The 15,608-nt window shown below is 47.7% G+C and overlaps 1 protein-coding gene and 2 non-coding genes across 3 annotated transcripts in view; 1 reads left to right on the forward strand and 2 right to left on the reverse strand.

Moving 5' to 3' along the window:
• LOC119849388 (zinc finger protein OZF-like) overlaps positions 1-15,608 on the reverse strand; it is an 875,044-nt gene that overhangs the window by 776,927 nt on the left and 82,509 nt on the right. The gene's annotated exons all lie outside the window — the stretch shown is intronic.
• On the reverse strand, positions 1,834-1,905 carry TRNAC-GCA. The gene has a single exon. It is a non-coding gene; the product is annotated as a tRNA-Cys (tRNA).
• Positions 6,777-6,848, forward strand: TRNAG-UCC. Its single transcript has one exon. It is a non-coding gene; the product is annotated as a tRNA-Gly (tRNA).

The following is a 15,608-nucleotide window of genomic DNA, read 5'->3' on the forward strand; positions in this document are numbered from 1 at the left end:
CTCTTTGGTCATGTGAGAAGGACCAGGGAAGTGAGTGGGTGAAGGAATAATCCCCCTAACAGACTCCTCATTGTTTTTTGCTGATACAGACTAACACGGCTACTCGTCTGAAACCTGAGCTGGAATTGTATTTTCCATGGGACAAGCTAAATGGCAGAAGCCATTTGCTTAAAGAAAGCTAGCGCTCCAGGTGGAGCTTGAACTCACCACTGCTCCCCCCAGCACTGCTCTCTAAGTACTGTGTGCTAACCAGTTGCACCACTGGCACCCACATTTAGGTGGTGTTGCCTTGTGGTGGTGGAAGGGGGGTGAGTGAGCTACAACAAATCCATGTTCAAGTCCCCAGGAAGACAGCAACAGCTGGTCATCCTTCTGTGATAAAACCGCTTCCTCCCACCAGCTGCTTGTGGGAAGGCAGGTGGTTTGAGCCCACCCAGTGCTGGAACTTTTCAAGGATGAGATTAAGGATGAGTGTCTTTTAAGAAGAGGAAGGAGGAAGTGTCTCTTCCATTCCTGTCTAGCCCCACCTGTCTCCTTTGGCCCTTCAGCCTCTCTCCTTCCCGGCTGGGGAGATGCAGAGACAAGCCCCCATCTCGGGGAGTCACCGAGAGGCTGCATCCAATGGAGTATGTGTGAGAGAGGGAGAGGAGGTATGACTGTGTGTGTGTGTGTGTGTGTGTGTGTGTGTGTGTGTGTGTGTGGAGGGTCTGTTAGGGAATGAGTGATGGAAAATGAAGGGGAAGTGAAAGTGCAGCTCCGTATCTGAGTATGACCCTGTGTGGGGCTGCCGTTCACCTTCCCCTCCTATGGTCTTATCTTTCATTGAATCCAGCCTTTTCTAACCTATCATCCTCACAGAGGTATCGCACATACCTCAAATAGCGAGTGTCCCTCTTAGACAGAAGAAGCAGATCACAAACTCACGTAGGAGTTATGGGCAGCTACCTAGTCAGTGTTTCACTCATCTGGAAGGTGCTTCACAAAACACAGCACTTCCCCTCTGGAAGAGAAACACCCTCCTCACACACACCCCATTGCCACCATCTTGCTTTACTCCCCATGGGGTGGTTTGTCCTGGGGGACCTGGCTCTTTCTGGGAGGTCCGTGGTGATTTTTAAAAAAGGATTTGGGGAGCAGAAGTTATCCCCATGGAAATCTCTTCCCTTCTTTCTCAGGGCCACCTTCTTAGCCCTGGCTTTGAGGTTGGCTTTGGCCTGGCTCTCTCCTGACTTGGTTTTAGGTGGGATGTTGACCACCTTCTGGGGTGTGGCAGCTTTGACCTTTTGGGGGTTTTTCTCTGCCATTTTGGTCGCTGCTGCAGCCACCGCTTTCTTAGGGCTATTTCTGGCCCTGGGCATGGCGGCCTTTCTGGGGATCCTGGCAGCTCTGACCAGCTTCTTGGTGGCTATTTTCCTGCTCAGAGCCACTGGATTCTTCTCATGCCTTGTCCTGAGGGCCCAGCTGCTGCTGGCTGAATGTGAAGGAGCGAAGGTGATTGTGACTTTAGCCTGCACCAAGGTGCCTTTGCTCGTCAGACTCTTCAGCCCCAACTGCATGTGGTTCTTGTTTTTCTGCACAGCATAGCTCCTGGAGAACAAGGACCTGCCAGTGTACATCATATTATACCTTTGTTTAATGGATGAAAACACAAACTAGAGCCTCAGAGGACTGGAATTGATTTCAGCGGATGGACAGGTTTGTGAAGTTTGACACATTTGCATAGGAAATGTTAAGTGTTTAAATTCATTTCAAGCCCCCCCATTCAGTGGAATTCCTGAACGTACTGGAGATGGCGATGAAAATGTATTTCCATGAAAAAAAGAACAAGTGCCCAGGGAGCACCTGGATTTGAACCAGGGACCTCTTGATCTGCAGTCAAATGCTCTACCACTGAGCTATACTCCCTGTGCTCAAGGATTGTTGGAGCTAGTTTCTTGAGGATTATGAAGGACACACCCTAGTTCAAAGAGCTCTTGTTACACTCCCAGCCATGGGTGCTTTCAAAATGGGGTTTATTAAACTTATAGGTGCAGGAAAGCACCACACCTTGCACAATCCCCACACCTGCTCGGTCTCACCAGAGCATAACAACTTTTGAGGGACCACACCCAGCTACCCAGCTCTGCGTCCTTTAACCTCTTTACCATTACTCCAATCCCTTAAAGCCACAGGACACATGTAACTTGAACCCATTAATCATTATATCATTAATGACTTAATTTCCAAAGAATTCCATTCTGACCAGAAGCAGAGAGCTCCTGGGAGTATCAGTCACACCCCTGTGCGCAGAGAGTGGCTCTAGCTGTGGGTAGGGCCCGTAGTGCACAGGTCACTTTTTCTATTTGCACACCTGTGATTCAGTGGGACAATTCTTGTCTCCCATCCCGCAGGTCTGGGCTTAATTCATGGCCAGGGCAGACCTAAGTTTTATGCTAATGTACGGGGACTGTTGCCCCCTTACTAACATTCAGTGGGGTATTTTGGTTGGGTAGCTCCTAGTACTCAAAGGGGAAGGGTCGATGGGAAATTAGGACCCTGAGACTGACAGTCCCAGGAACATGGGGAGAGGCCAATGCTCCAGGTCAGCCTGAATGACGGGCGGGCAGGCTAATGAGGGAGTCAGAAGGCCAGGGAGGTCCCATCCTCCGGGTGAGCTGGATTTGCCTGAGTCAGACAGAGTGGGGCCAAGCTAAGGAGAAAGCAGGAGCCCAAGCTGAGCTGGGGAGCAGAGCTGTGCCAGATCCAGAGGGACCAGAAAAGCAGCCCAGAAAGAGCAGACCCTGTCCTGGGAGCAGAGCTTCAGCCTCAAAGCCAGAGGCACAGCCCAGAGAGAGCAGACGTGTTCTGGGAGCAGAGCTGCAGCAACCAGAGCCAGAGGGGCCAGAGACGCAGCCCAGGAAGCAGGTCAGTGCTGGAAGCAGAGTCACAGAAGCAGCCGGCAGAGCAGACTTGCCCTGGGAGCAGAGCTGCAGCAACCAGAGCCAGAGGGGCCAGAAAAGCAGCCCAGGAAGCAGGTCAGCGCTGGGAGCAGAGTCACAGAAGCAGCTGGCAGAGCAGACGTGTCCTGGGAGCAGAGCTGCTGCAACCAGAGCCAGAGGAGCCAGAGAAGCAGCCCAGGGAGCTGGAGCTGGAGCTGGGGGCTGGAGCAGCCCGGGGCCGGGTGTCGTGAGCAGCTGGGGAGAGTGAGGGGGAACCCTGGGCAGTGGGCCCAGCACCAGGAGACTCCTCAGCCAGGAGGCTCTGCAGGCCAGACTCGAAGGGGGATTGGTAACCCTGACAGGGCAGGGGCAAAGCTGGGAAGAAGGGAATGCTAATTACTTATAATAAACAATCTATTTCACCTCGCATTTAGCTGTAACGCTCAGACTGCATTTCCGAGACCCGATGAAGAGCTCTGTGTGAGGGCAAGTCTACACTACAAAATTAAATTGACTTAAATTACATCCACTTCGGCCTTATCTGCACTGCGCAGCTTTGTTGACCAAAGGTAGCTTTGGTCAACAAAACAGTGGAGGGGTACACACTGCAATGCTCCCTCTCACTGATTTAACTCTCCTGCTTTGCCGAGAAAATAAAACCACCTCAGCAAGAGGCATGGAGCTTTTTGCAGCATCGGCTGCTGTCTGAACAAGTGGTCAGGCTGGTGAGTGTTATACTTCAAGACAGTAGACTCATAGAAGATTAGGGTTGGAAGAGACCTCACGAGGTCATCTAGTCCAGCCCCCTGCTCAAAGCAGGACCAACCCCAATTAAATCATCCTAGCCAGGGCTTTGTCAAACTGGGCTTTAAAAACCTCTAAGGAAGGAGATTCCACCACCTCCCTAGGGAACCCATTCCAGAGCTTCACCACCCTCCTAGTGAAATAGTGTTTCCTAATATCCAACTTAAACCTCCCCCACTTCAACTTGAGACCATTGCTCCTTGTTCTGTCATCTACCACCACTGAGAACGGTCTAGATCCATCCTCTTTGGATCCCCCCTTCAGGTAGTTGAAAAGCAGCTATCAAATCCCCCCCTTGCTCTTCTCTTCTGCAGACTAAATAAGCCCAGTTCCCTCAGCCTCTCTGCGTAAATCATGTGCCCCAGCCCCCTGATCATTTTCATTGCCCTCTGCTGGACTCTCTCCAATTGTTCACATCCCTTCTGCAGTGGGGGGACCAAAACTGGATGCAGTACTCTAGGTGAGGCCTCACCAGTAGAGTGGGAATAATCACTTCCCTCAATCTGCTGGCAATGCTTCTAATAATACAGCCCAATAAGCCATTGGCCTTCCTAGCTACAAGGGCACACTGCTGACTCGTATCCAGCTTCTCATCCACTGTAATCCCCAGGTCCTTTTCTGCAGGCTGCTTAGCCAGTCGGTCCCCAGCTTGTAGCGGTGCATGGGATTCTTCCTTCCTAAGTGTAGGACTCACTCATCCCTAACGCACACACACAGACACACACACACTCCGTGCACACACGCTCACCCAAAACACACTCTGTCTGTCTGTCTCACACACACATTCCTCATCCCCAACAACTTCTGTGGGCTTCTTGTATTAGGGTTCAGCAATGTCCGTTTGGTCATGTTACCGAGTGCTACTTTAAAAAGTTATTTAAAATGTCTTACTTTTCAGACACACACAGCAATCATTACAAGGTTCATAGCACGGTGCAAGCAAACAATGCCAGGCTCCGCACACTACAGCTACCCACATTCCTGTGGCTCGGTGTTAATATGCTCCTTCAAAGTACCCCCCAGCTGAATATCCCCCTGTTGGCTCCTCGTATTGCCTTGTGTTCATAACGCACAGCACAATACTGCACAACAGAGCAGGATCCAGGCTTTCTGACAGAGATGGATGGGTTGGAGGTTACCAGGGTAGTTGAAAAGCATCTGGCAAGCTCGTAGGATGCCCATGAAATGATGGGATTGAGAAACCATCATCATGTGACACTCTACCTGCCCCATGAGGCATGGCAAACCCTTCCCAAAGCACCCTGAGGCCAGTTTCACAGTGGGACAGTGACTTACAGCACACTGCTCTCTGTGTCAATGCAAGAGCTGCTCATGTGGATGCTCTCCACCAACACAAGGAGCATAGTGTGGACATGCAACAGTGGTTTAATTACAGCAGTGGCAGAATGTCGATGCATCTTAAAAAGAAAAGGAGGACTTGTGGCACCTTAGAGACGAACAAATTTATTTGAGCATAAGCTTTCGTGAGCTACAGCTCACTTCCACTGCGTGCATCCGATGAAGTGAGATGTAGCTCAGGAAAGCTTATGCTCAAATAAATTTGTTAGTCTCTAAGGTGCCACAAGTCCTCCTTTTCTTTTTTGCGAATACAGACTAACACGACTGCTACTCTGAAACATTTTAATAGCAAATAATCATTGAAAATAATTACAAGTCAATAGTTGCTAGTAGCTTGAGCAATAACCTCTGTGTTTCTGCTACTGCACTTCCCAAGTTTTTTACTGTGGTTTTTAATTTGGAATTTTTAATTCTACATTTTTTCTTTGGGTTTTAATGGCACGTGTTGATTCTGTTGGATCATGTGACTTCCAGTCAGACTGATTTCCTGGCCTGGTGTCAAAATTTCATTTGCATTTGATGCACCAATGCGGGTTGCCTTTCCCAGCTGTTATTTGGCTCTCAATCCAGCCCTTAGTGCTTTTCACATCACTGCTTGTGTGTGGAACTTGATTCCGAAATATTCACTAAGGCCCATATACGATCTCCTATTAAATCCTTCTCAAAGGCAAAAATCTATTGTAATTTTTACTGAACATAAGAACAGCCGTACTGTATCAACCAATGGTCCAGCTAACCCAGTATCCTGTGTTCCAAGAGTGGCCAGTGCTGGTGCTTCGGAGGGAATGAACAGAACAGGTAATCACGTGATCCATCCCCTTGTGTCCACTCCCCAACTTCTGGTAGTCAGAGCTTAGGGACACCCTGATCATGGGGTTGCATCCTGGATCATCTGGCTAATTACCATTGATAGACCTATCCTTAGAACTTATTTAATTCTTTTTTGAATCCAGTTATAGTTTTGGCCTTCACATCTAATGAACACACATCTACCATCGCAAGATTGCGTGCTGACCACAGGAATTCAAACTCAGGAACTCAAACACACCCTCAAGTCATGAAATTAAGAAAGAAAGAAAGAAAGAAAGAAAGAAAGAAAGAAATGATATTGGTTCTTTTTAGGTGCCTTTTGCTCCTGAGTCTTAAGGGTGAGGGAGGCCCAGATCCACAAAACCCCTGAGTGAATCTTGGTCTAGCCTCGTACATCCACGGAGCAGCTGCAGATGGTGAAGCTCCAGTTGTGGGTCCAAGAAACAAGCACCCACTGGTGGGATCGCATCATAGTGCAGGTTTGGGTTGATGACCAGTGGCTGCAGAGCTTTTGGATGCACAAGGCCACATTCCTGGATCTGTGTGCCGAACTCGGCCCAGCCCTCCAGCGCAGGGACACCAAAATGAGACCTGCACTGACAGTGGAGAAGGGAGTGTCCATCACACTTTTACTTTAAAAGGAGCTGTCTCAGCTAAGGTTTGTCATTCTGGTTTATCTTCATTTCCCTTCTCCGAGGGCTGGAGGGGGTGGGTGGCACCTCACCAAGGGATGTAGCAGCTTCCTCCCCATCTTTCAGCCACTCTGGGAACCTGTCTCTGCTCAGAGCTGACAGGTTGCTTCCTTCCCATTCATCCTGCTCATTAGCTGTGCAGGAGTGAGTCCTTTTGCTTGCACAAGTGGCACCTAGGCGGATCTTTGCAGATGCATTGGTGGTATAGTGGTGAGCATAGCTGCCTTCCAAGCAGTTGACCCGGGTTCGATTCCCGGCCAATGCAACAGTGTACTTTTTCCCTTGTCTGGAACTGGTTTAATTTCAGTCACGTCATGTGATACTCACATTCTCAACACAACTATCAGAGAATTTATGTCCTAAATTCCAGCAGGTGATTAAAGACATGGGGGATGCAAGGAACCGGACTAGAGAGGGAGCCGTAGGAGTGGTTCTTGTGTCCAGAGCCTTGCGCAGGTACAAAATTTGTATCCGCATCCCATCCACAATCCGCAAAAATTGTCCACAGATTTGCAACGCTTCACTAACAGCTCCACCATGCACCAGTGACGCAGGGCTGTGTCTGATCACCAAACATTCTCCACTTCTTCCCCGAGACTTCCTGCCCCACCGCCCGCTCCGCCCCAGAGATCCGCGGATTACAGGGCTCTGCGTGTGCCATTGAGAAAGTCAGAAACTGTGGGGACATGCATCTGTGTCTCCTTGTCCTAATTCCAGCTGGCAGAGGTGTTTGTATCCTGCTCGTGCATGATGGGGAGAAAGTGGAAATATAAAGTTTTGTGTCTGTTTCTGGTGCTGCAGATTCTCTTGTGTTAGAAAAATAAGGATGTGAACAAAAGGGAGAGGAAAGTAAAGGAAAAATAAACCAAAAACTGTAATACAATTAGGTAAGCAGAAGATCGTGGTTAAGTCAAGCACTTCAAAATAATAATAATTAATAATTGAAAGGGCGGAGAGAAGAGCTCAGGTATGTTGAGATCCCACTGATATTTGAGCTCAGATTGCTAGAATTAAAGTTCAGACCATTACGCTGTAGCCTATAGGGCTAGTTTAGTTTAGTCTTTATTATATTCAACCAGAACAGGGGGCACCTACAGGCCTGTATCCAGTAAGACATTAGCTTCAGTAAGTTAGCATAAGTATGGTAAGCCTGTGATCCTTGGCATAGATACATGGCCTGATGGTTACCCTTAGATTTTGGGGAGCTAGGAATAGCTTGCTCAATAGCAGGAGCTGGGAACTAACAGTACCGGGCAGGAACACTGAAGTGACACTGGCTCGGATATTTGTGGATAGAATCGTTGGCAGACCTCAAACCACCAACTTGCCTGAGCAATAAGTGGTGTGGGTGATAATGAGTTAAATGGCATTGATATGTATTAATAGGTTAACCTATTGGATAGGTGCACCCCGGTGTTATGAGGGTGAGGAAGTTAGATTTGGACATGGAAGGCTGGGCACGAGAATGAATATTCATGGCAGGGTTCAGGTCCTATAACAGGGCAAACCACCATGTTGAAGGCCTTTGCTTTGCATCCTTTGATCCTTCAGCTCTGTGGTAATCTACCATCAATATTGGGCACTGAGGAACCTGGACCGTTGGACTCATTGGGCAGGCCAGAGACAGGGCTGGTCCTCTGTCTCTCCCCACCAGGTGCTTGAGGAAGGGTGTGAGTATGTAAGTCCAAGTTCATATGCAAAGAATGACACTCCCGATATCCCCAATCCTGGATTCTTGCTGTCTGTGCCTGGAGTTTGGAGCTTTTCTGTCTCTTTTACTGATTCGAATAAAAATCACGATGGCTTTGCTTTGCCCTCAGTGTGAGCATCCTCGCCATAGCCCTGGAGGTTCCCAACAAGATAGCAAACACATTGGTTTTAGTTCTGTGTAGCCTGAGTCTGGGGCAAGAACCCGACTACCCTCAGCTCATTAGTCAGGATCAATTGGCAATCAAAAAGCAAGGATTAACCATTAAAATGGGTCAGGCATCAATGCCATAGAAACCTGCTACTGCCCCTCTCGCTGAACACCTGTGATAAGCAGGATTGAGTTGGGACAACCTCTTGGCTTCAGCAACTGAGTGTTTCTTTATGCTCCCAGTCCCTTTCTCTCCCCTCCCCCTGTATTTCTCTGCTTCACTCTCTCTGCCATTCCCCTCCTGCTCTCTCTCCCCCTGCACTTTCTCAGGAACTTGCCCCACAGCATTTAGGAAAAGTCAGAGATTCTATAATCTGCACAAGTCAGAGGGGATGTGACCCAGTTCATCACCACTCAACTGGAGAAAATGAGACTTTATGGGAAACTAAATTCACAAAATGCACACTCAACCTGTGGAACTCCTTGCTGGTGGATGTTGTGAAGGCCAAAACTATAACTGGGTTCAGAAAACAACTAGGTAATTTCATATGGAATAGGTCCATCAATGGCTGTCAGGGATGCAACCCCATGCTCTGAGTGGCTTTCACCTCTAGCTCCGAGAAGCTGGGAATGGATGACAAGGGAAATGGTTTTGACTTGATATGTTACTGGCCACAGCAATAAAGTGAGTGGATCCAAATCACTTTTCAGAGCCCAGGAACACAGAGGAATCATGGGGCTTTTTGTTCCTTAGCTTCTGGTGCCAGCGAGTGGCCGTTTTCTTTCATTCATTTCTGTTTAAAGCTTTAGCATCTTGCAAAGATGTGTTATCTCCCTGGGAGATACCCGCAAACCAAACCAAACCCAACAAAAAAAAAGATCAAGGTTGAAATGTTCTCCAGGTTCCTTGGTCAATCCCTCAGCCCCCAGTAGATGCTGATTCCTTCAGCCCCAGCTGGGCAGGGTGTGAAGCCCTTTCACTCCGCATTGTCTAGTTCCCCTAACTCTGAGGGACTTCAGCTCCCCTATGTCTCCGGGGACCCTCTGCACCACTCCCAACCCAGCTCCTACTTATCCCTGGGGCTTTCTCCCAGCAGAGGGACATTGCAGGGGACAGGGCCCCTGTTTGCCTTTGCTCTCTGTCTAGCCCAGCCCAGGGTGCCTAGACATGGGGTGTCTGAGCCCCGTGGCCCTGCGTGGAGCTGCCAGTCACCTGCCCCTAGAATCATAGAATCATAGAATCATAGAATATCAGGGTTGGAAGGGACCCCAGAAGGTCATCTAGTCCAACCCCCTGCTCAAAGCAGGACCAAGTCCCAGTTAAATCATCCCAGCCAGGGCTTTGTCAAGCCTGACCTTAAAAACCTCTAAGGAAGGAGATTCTACCACCTCCCTAGGTAACGCATTCCAGTGTTTCACCACCCTCTTAGTGAAAAAGTTTTTCCTAATATCCAATCTAAACCTCCCCATTGCAACTTGAGACCATTACTCCTCGTTCTGTCATCTGCTATGCAATGAGACCCTCATTGGGTCTCAGCTTTCATTTACTCCAGCATGTTCTCTCTCCATCAGCAGCAGCATCCCAAACCTGTTGCACTTGCTTCCTGTCCCATCAAGAGGAAAAGGAGGACTTGTGGCACCTTAGAGACTAACAAATTTATTTGAGCATAAGCTTTCGTGAGCTACAGCTCACTTCATCGGATGCATTTGGTGGAAAATACAGTGGGGAGATTTATATACACACAGAGAACATGAAATTTGTTAGTCTCTAAGGTGCCACAAGTACTCCTTTTCTTTTTGTGAATACAGACTAACACGGCTGCTACTCTGAAACCTGTCCCGTCAAGGGAGCAGTGTCTCTGCAGTGTGAAAATCACCTGTAGCTCGGCTCTCTAAGCATTCAATCTGTGCTGATGGGACCTTTCCCTCCAGGACGCAGGGGTTCCTTCTTTCTCCATCATCATCCACCATCATCCTAAGAGGCACAGAGGAGAGGAATCTCCATAGAGCCAAGGGGATTTAGGAGCTCAGACCCCACTGACTTTCCATGAGACCGGCACGTCCCTCCTGCAGTGAACAGGAATTGAACTTATGCAGGGAAACCCCACTATATTATCGAGTGCAATGCGGTAACTAGTAGATCATCACAGCCGGGCAGGACAAAAGACACTGGAGACACTGAGGATTAAATCCAGGGCCTAATGTAGGGACAGCACACACCCTACCACTGAGCTACATAGCCCTCCCGGTACGTTACACCCAAAATAGCACCCCATGCGCTTTCCCCATCCCAGCATCTCAACCCCCTTCCCCAGCCTGGGCAGTGCTTTAATGCCACTAATTCTATACAGGCCATGGCAAAGCGAGAGGCCCCCTCCTGATTGTTTGATAACAACGGGTGACCCCTGGTAACGCTTTATTGTGCAGATTAGAAACGGCAGCCAAAACAGTCAACTCCCCCACACAGGATTCAAAGCAGCATAATCTTTCCAGTCTAATTACTCACATCATCATTCAGACAGCATACAAAAGCCTGCGGCCAGGGGCGTCACACACATTCACGTGCTAGGCTCCCCCGGTTACACCACTAGGTTGCTATCCCAATGGTGAAAATACCAGCCTGGTTTGTCTGTGTTCTTATTTCATCTTCAACTGTTGTTTAGAGCAATGAGTGATGCATTTTTTCAAATACTAAACAACCCCCTAAATCTGCTTTGATCAATCAGAATAAGAGCTTGTCTACACTGCGAAGTTGTCGACAAAACTTTTGTCTTTCACGGATTCTTTATAAAGCCCCCCCGTGAAAGACAAAAGTTTTGCCAACGCAAGTGGCAGTCTGAATGCAGCTTTGTCGGCAGGAGCACTCTCCTGCCCACAAAGCTAATGCCGCTCGCGAGGCTAGAAGTATTTTGTCTGCAAAAGTGCTGACAAAGTACAAAAAAAGAGCATTTACACACGCTGACTTTTAGTGACAAGGCTCAACACAGCCTTGTCGCTAAAAGCTGCATGGTGTAGACAAAGCCCTAAGTTACTGTCACCTGATTTTTGCCTGTTCTAGTAAGATTAGACTTTTATAGCTTTCTGAAAGATTAAACTTGGGGACTTCAAGCTCTGTGTTTGTGGTGGCTGTTTTCCTCTCACCCTTTCTAGCACACACCGAAATACTCACCGAAATACTCGTACTCATCTAAGGAGGGAGATGAGACCCAGGTCCGGTGTAGGGGGTTGCGGATGGTCAGACACTAAACCACAGCAACAATAACATGGATGCTCCATAGTCAGCAGGATTCAAACCTGTGTTGGGAGACCCAAATGAATTTTTTAACAGGAAGCCTTAACAACTTGGCCACAAGCACCTGACTCCCAGTTTTCTAACTATGCAGCAGTTGTGTTTTCTTGGGAAGTTACTTCTAGCCATTGATATTCCCAGCTGCCTTGCAGCATCACTCTGTCTATTAGTGGCGTTGGTCCTGCTTTGAGCAGAGGGTTGGACTAGATACCTCCTGAGGTCTCTTCCAACCCTGACCTTCTATGATTCTATGAAGACTAAGAATTCTTGGCGTGCAAAGTTCCCTTCTGTCTGGAGCATGACTAGAGGGTGTTGGGGGTTAGTGATGAGCCGTAGATAGTTGTCAATTCTCCAACTTGGGCATTAAGACAGTCCCTTTCCCAGCCATATTTCCAGCACATCAGGGGTTTCAAATGCAAGGGCCAGGCTTTCCTTTGGAACTGGGATTGCCACCCTGGAGTAACGTCAGCCTCTTCTTTCATCCCATATGTTCCATGAAATAACAGCAGCTGAAAGAAAGAAAAAGAAAATCATGATCCACTTTCAGGACAGAAGGTAGCCATGTCCCATCTGTTATTTGCATTGTAGGAGAGAAATTTTCAGTGGAATTTAATGCCCTTGGTCAGAGAAGTGACACAGAGAGATTTTGCTATTCAGTGACTTGTGCAAAGAAAATTGTTTCTGTTTAAAATTGAGGAGGAAAATGAAACAGCCACACGGTGGCACCATAAATTAAGGAATGAGCATGAAGGCCTCAGAACAGCTCCCTGGAAGAACTGAATTACTCCATTCACCTGGGACTAAAGAGACATTTGGCTTTTCCAAGGAGACATTGGGAAATTGTGACATTAAGTCAGACCTGGGGGATTCAGGCTTCTTTCTCTCTCTGTAACAAAGTGACCTTGATTCCCAGGAAGGGAGAAAAGGCCTGGAGCTGCCTTTAGTGGCATGCTGGGGTCTCCTGGGTAGGGTGATCCTACATCAGGGTTTTCTGGACATTGCCTCTTTTTTGAGCCTCTGTCCGGGTGGATTTTTCAAATAAGAGCCAATGTCTGGATTGTCAGGAAGGAGATGCTGCAGCTCAGAAAGAGCCTTCCCCTGCATCCACAGCTGATTGGTCCATTCCCCTGCATCTGCCTTGGCCAGATCCCACCCATCCAGGCCCTGCTTCTAGCCCTGTGGAGGTGGGGGTCCTGCAGGGAGTCACTGACTAGGGGCTGTCACTGTGTACTCTGCTTGCACCAGCCGCCCTGCCACCGGGACAGGGAGTGATACCTCCAGTGAGTACCCCTGCTGCAGGTACCCCCTCCAGCAGCTCCAGCGCCCTGAACTGTATCCCCACTGTGATTCACCCACTTTTTCTTAAGTGTGATCATGGGAAAAGAATCATTTATTTGCTATTCTCAGTTTTGTATTTTTCTTGTATCAGGCTTTTTTTTTTTTTTTTTAAAAAGCTCTATCTAGTTAATGGCATGTTTGGTTAATTGGTTAGCTGACTACCTAACTAGTGATTTTGGAGGAGGAAGAGTTTGCATAGATTCCAACTGAAGATTTCTCCAAGCAAGGGGAAATTGGGAGGGAAGAGTTTGCTTTTGAGTCTGCAGACTGTATAGATTCGGTGATCAAAGACTCAATCTGAGAGTCACGTGACCTCTGCCTAAGGTTTGGGGGAACTCTGAGTTTCTTCTTGGTGTGTTTCTGTGGGGACTGACCTGTTTAGACTGAAGTTTTCTGTATAACTGTGAAGATAATGTAGGTGGATTAAAAAGTAGCCATGTGATGTTGTAGAAATTACATTGCAGTTATTTGTTATTTATGTTTCTTTATTGGAAGTTTTTAAAAAGCTGGCACTTAAGAATTAAGTTTCTTCCTTTTGTTCTTTTGGGGACTTGAATGTGGCGAGGTTGACTCTGTGCAATTCTGGCTGAAAAACCTTAGAGACTAAATTCTGGGTCTCTAGGTGTTTTTCTATGGCTATGGCATAAATTCTAGCTCACCCAAAGGTGACACTGGCTCAGAGCTGATCAGCAGGAGGGTCTGAGTTAGTGTCAAAATCCCGGCTTTCCAATCAGGGACTCATGCCCCAGTCCCGCGCGTGACAGGTGGGGATAGTCACTGCTATATTCAGGAGGTAGGAACTGGCAGCTGCCCCTGCAAAGGGATGTCGGGGTACAGCCTGGCAGCTTGTCAGGCAGATGAGTCAGAGAAAAGACCCAGGGAAAAATTCCTTCCCGACCCCAAATATGATGATCAGGGAGACCCTGAGCCTGTGGGCAAGACCCACCAGCCAGACACTTGGGAAAGAATTCTCTGTAGTAACTCAGAGCCCTCCCCACCCAGTGTCCCATCCATGGCCATTGGGGATATTTGCTCTTAGCCACCGCAGATGAGCTACATGCCATTGTAGGCCGTCCCATCATACCATCCCCTCTGCCGACTCATCCATCTCAGCCTTGAACTCAGTTAGGTTTTTTGCCCCCACTGCTCCCCCTGCAAGGCTAGAAGGAACTTCTCTCCTCTAACGGTTAGAAACCTTCATCTAATATCAAGGCTAAACTTGTTGATGGCCCAGTTTACATCCATGTGTTCTTGTGTCCACATTGGTGCTTAACTTTTGTTTATGTCATTATTATTGTAGCATTAAAAGAATCAGCAGTGGCAAAAACTGATCCAAAACTTTATCATTCTATTTTCCCCCCAGCCTGCAGGAGCATAGTACAAACACCTCACACAGCTGGAAGAATAACACTGTGTAGTAGGAAAAGAGCATGTAGACATAAGCCCTTGTATCAGAGGCCTGAAGCCTGGGCTAAAGGAGTGGTCAAAGCTTTACTGATATAAAGCAAAAAGAAGCTGTGAGCAAAAGGCAGGACCTGCTCACAGACTCGGGCAAGAACAGGGTGATATTGCAAAAATTCACATTCTTAAGAAGTGCTGGGCACAGAGCGCTCACGCAAACACATCCCGATGTCATGTGGTACCAGAACATCCCGATGTCAAGGATGGTACGAGAACATTTCTCAAGGGTAACAGGAACACACTGACCCCTCCTCAAAGATAAAGTCAGGATGACAGTACGTAATAGAGATGTTTTGATTGAATCAAAGTGTACAAGGTGATGGGTGATAACTAGCCACGTCAGGGGGCAGTACGTAACTAGTGTGTATCGGAGTATAAAGATGTATCTCAGAGGGAATGTCTTTGTCTAGACTAGGGAGGAACGGAAAGTCCTGCCATTCACTGAGCTAGTCCATTGTTATGGGCATACATGTATTAGTGGTCTGGTAGGGTCTGCGGGATACTAGTACTGCCCTTTGTTGACAATAAACATGGCCTGGTGCCTTCGTTCCTTAACAGATCTTGTGGTCATTGGGCGGTTTGCTCGAGGTCTGCTATGCCGGCTGTCTGCGCAGAGCTGGGGCAGGACACAGGGGGAACACAAAGAGAACACACACACAGCCGAACATCTAACTAAACGGGTGACCCCCGACGTGACATCTACCCACACACTGAAGGACAAGAAGATACAGACGCATGTTCCCACAGTTTCTGACTTTCTCATATTTAAAAATTTTATTAAAGCTAATGTTAAAGAGATTATATAATGCATAGGTTGAGAGAAGAGTATCTGTACATCTGGGTATAGTGCTTAGATTATCCACAAATACAAAGTTAGTTTTTAAAAGTCATATGATACATAGAGTACATACTCAGTAATAACCCAAATTTAGGTGAATAGATTTAACAATACAATTTAGATACTAGAATCTGAATACTTGGGTACATCACTCATGAAAAGTTGTACAGAGATTTGGTTATGGAAAGCAAAATATATCAATGAGTGGAGATTGTCCCTCAGTAATTGAGAATTAGGTTGG

Source organism: Dermochelys coriacea, chromosome 28 (assembly GCF_009764565.3).
Source record: "Dermochelys coriacea isolate rDerCor1 chromosome 28, rDerCor1.pri.v4, whole genome shotgun sequence".
NCBI lineage: Eukaryota > Metazoa > Chordata > Testudines > Dermochelyidae > Dermochelys > Dermochelys coriacea.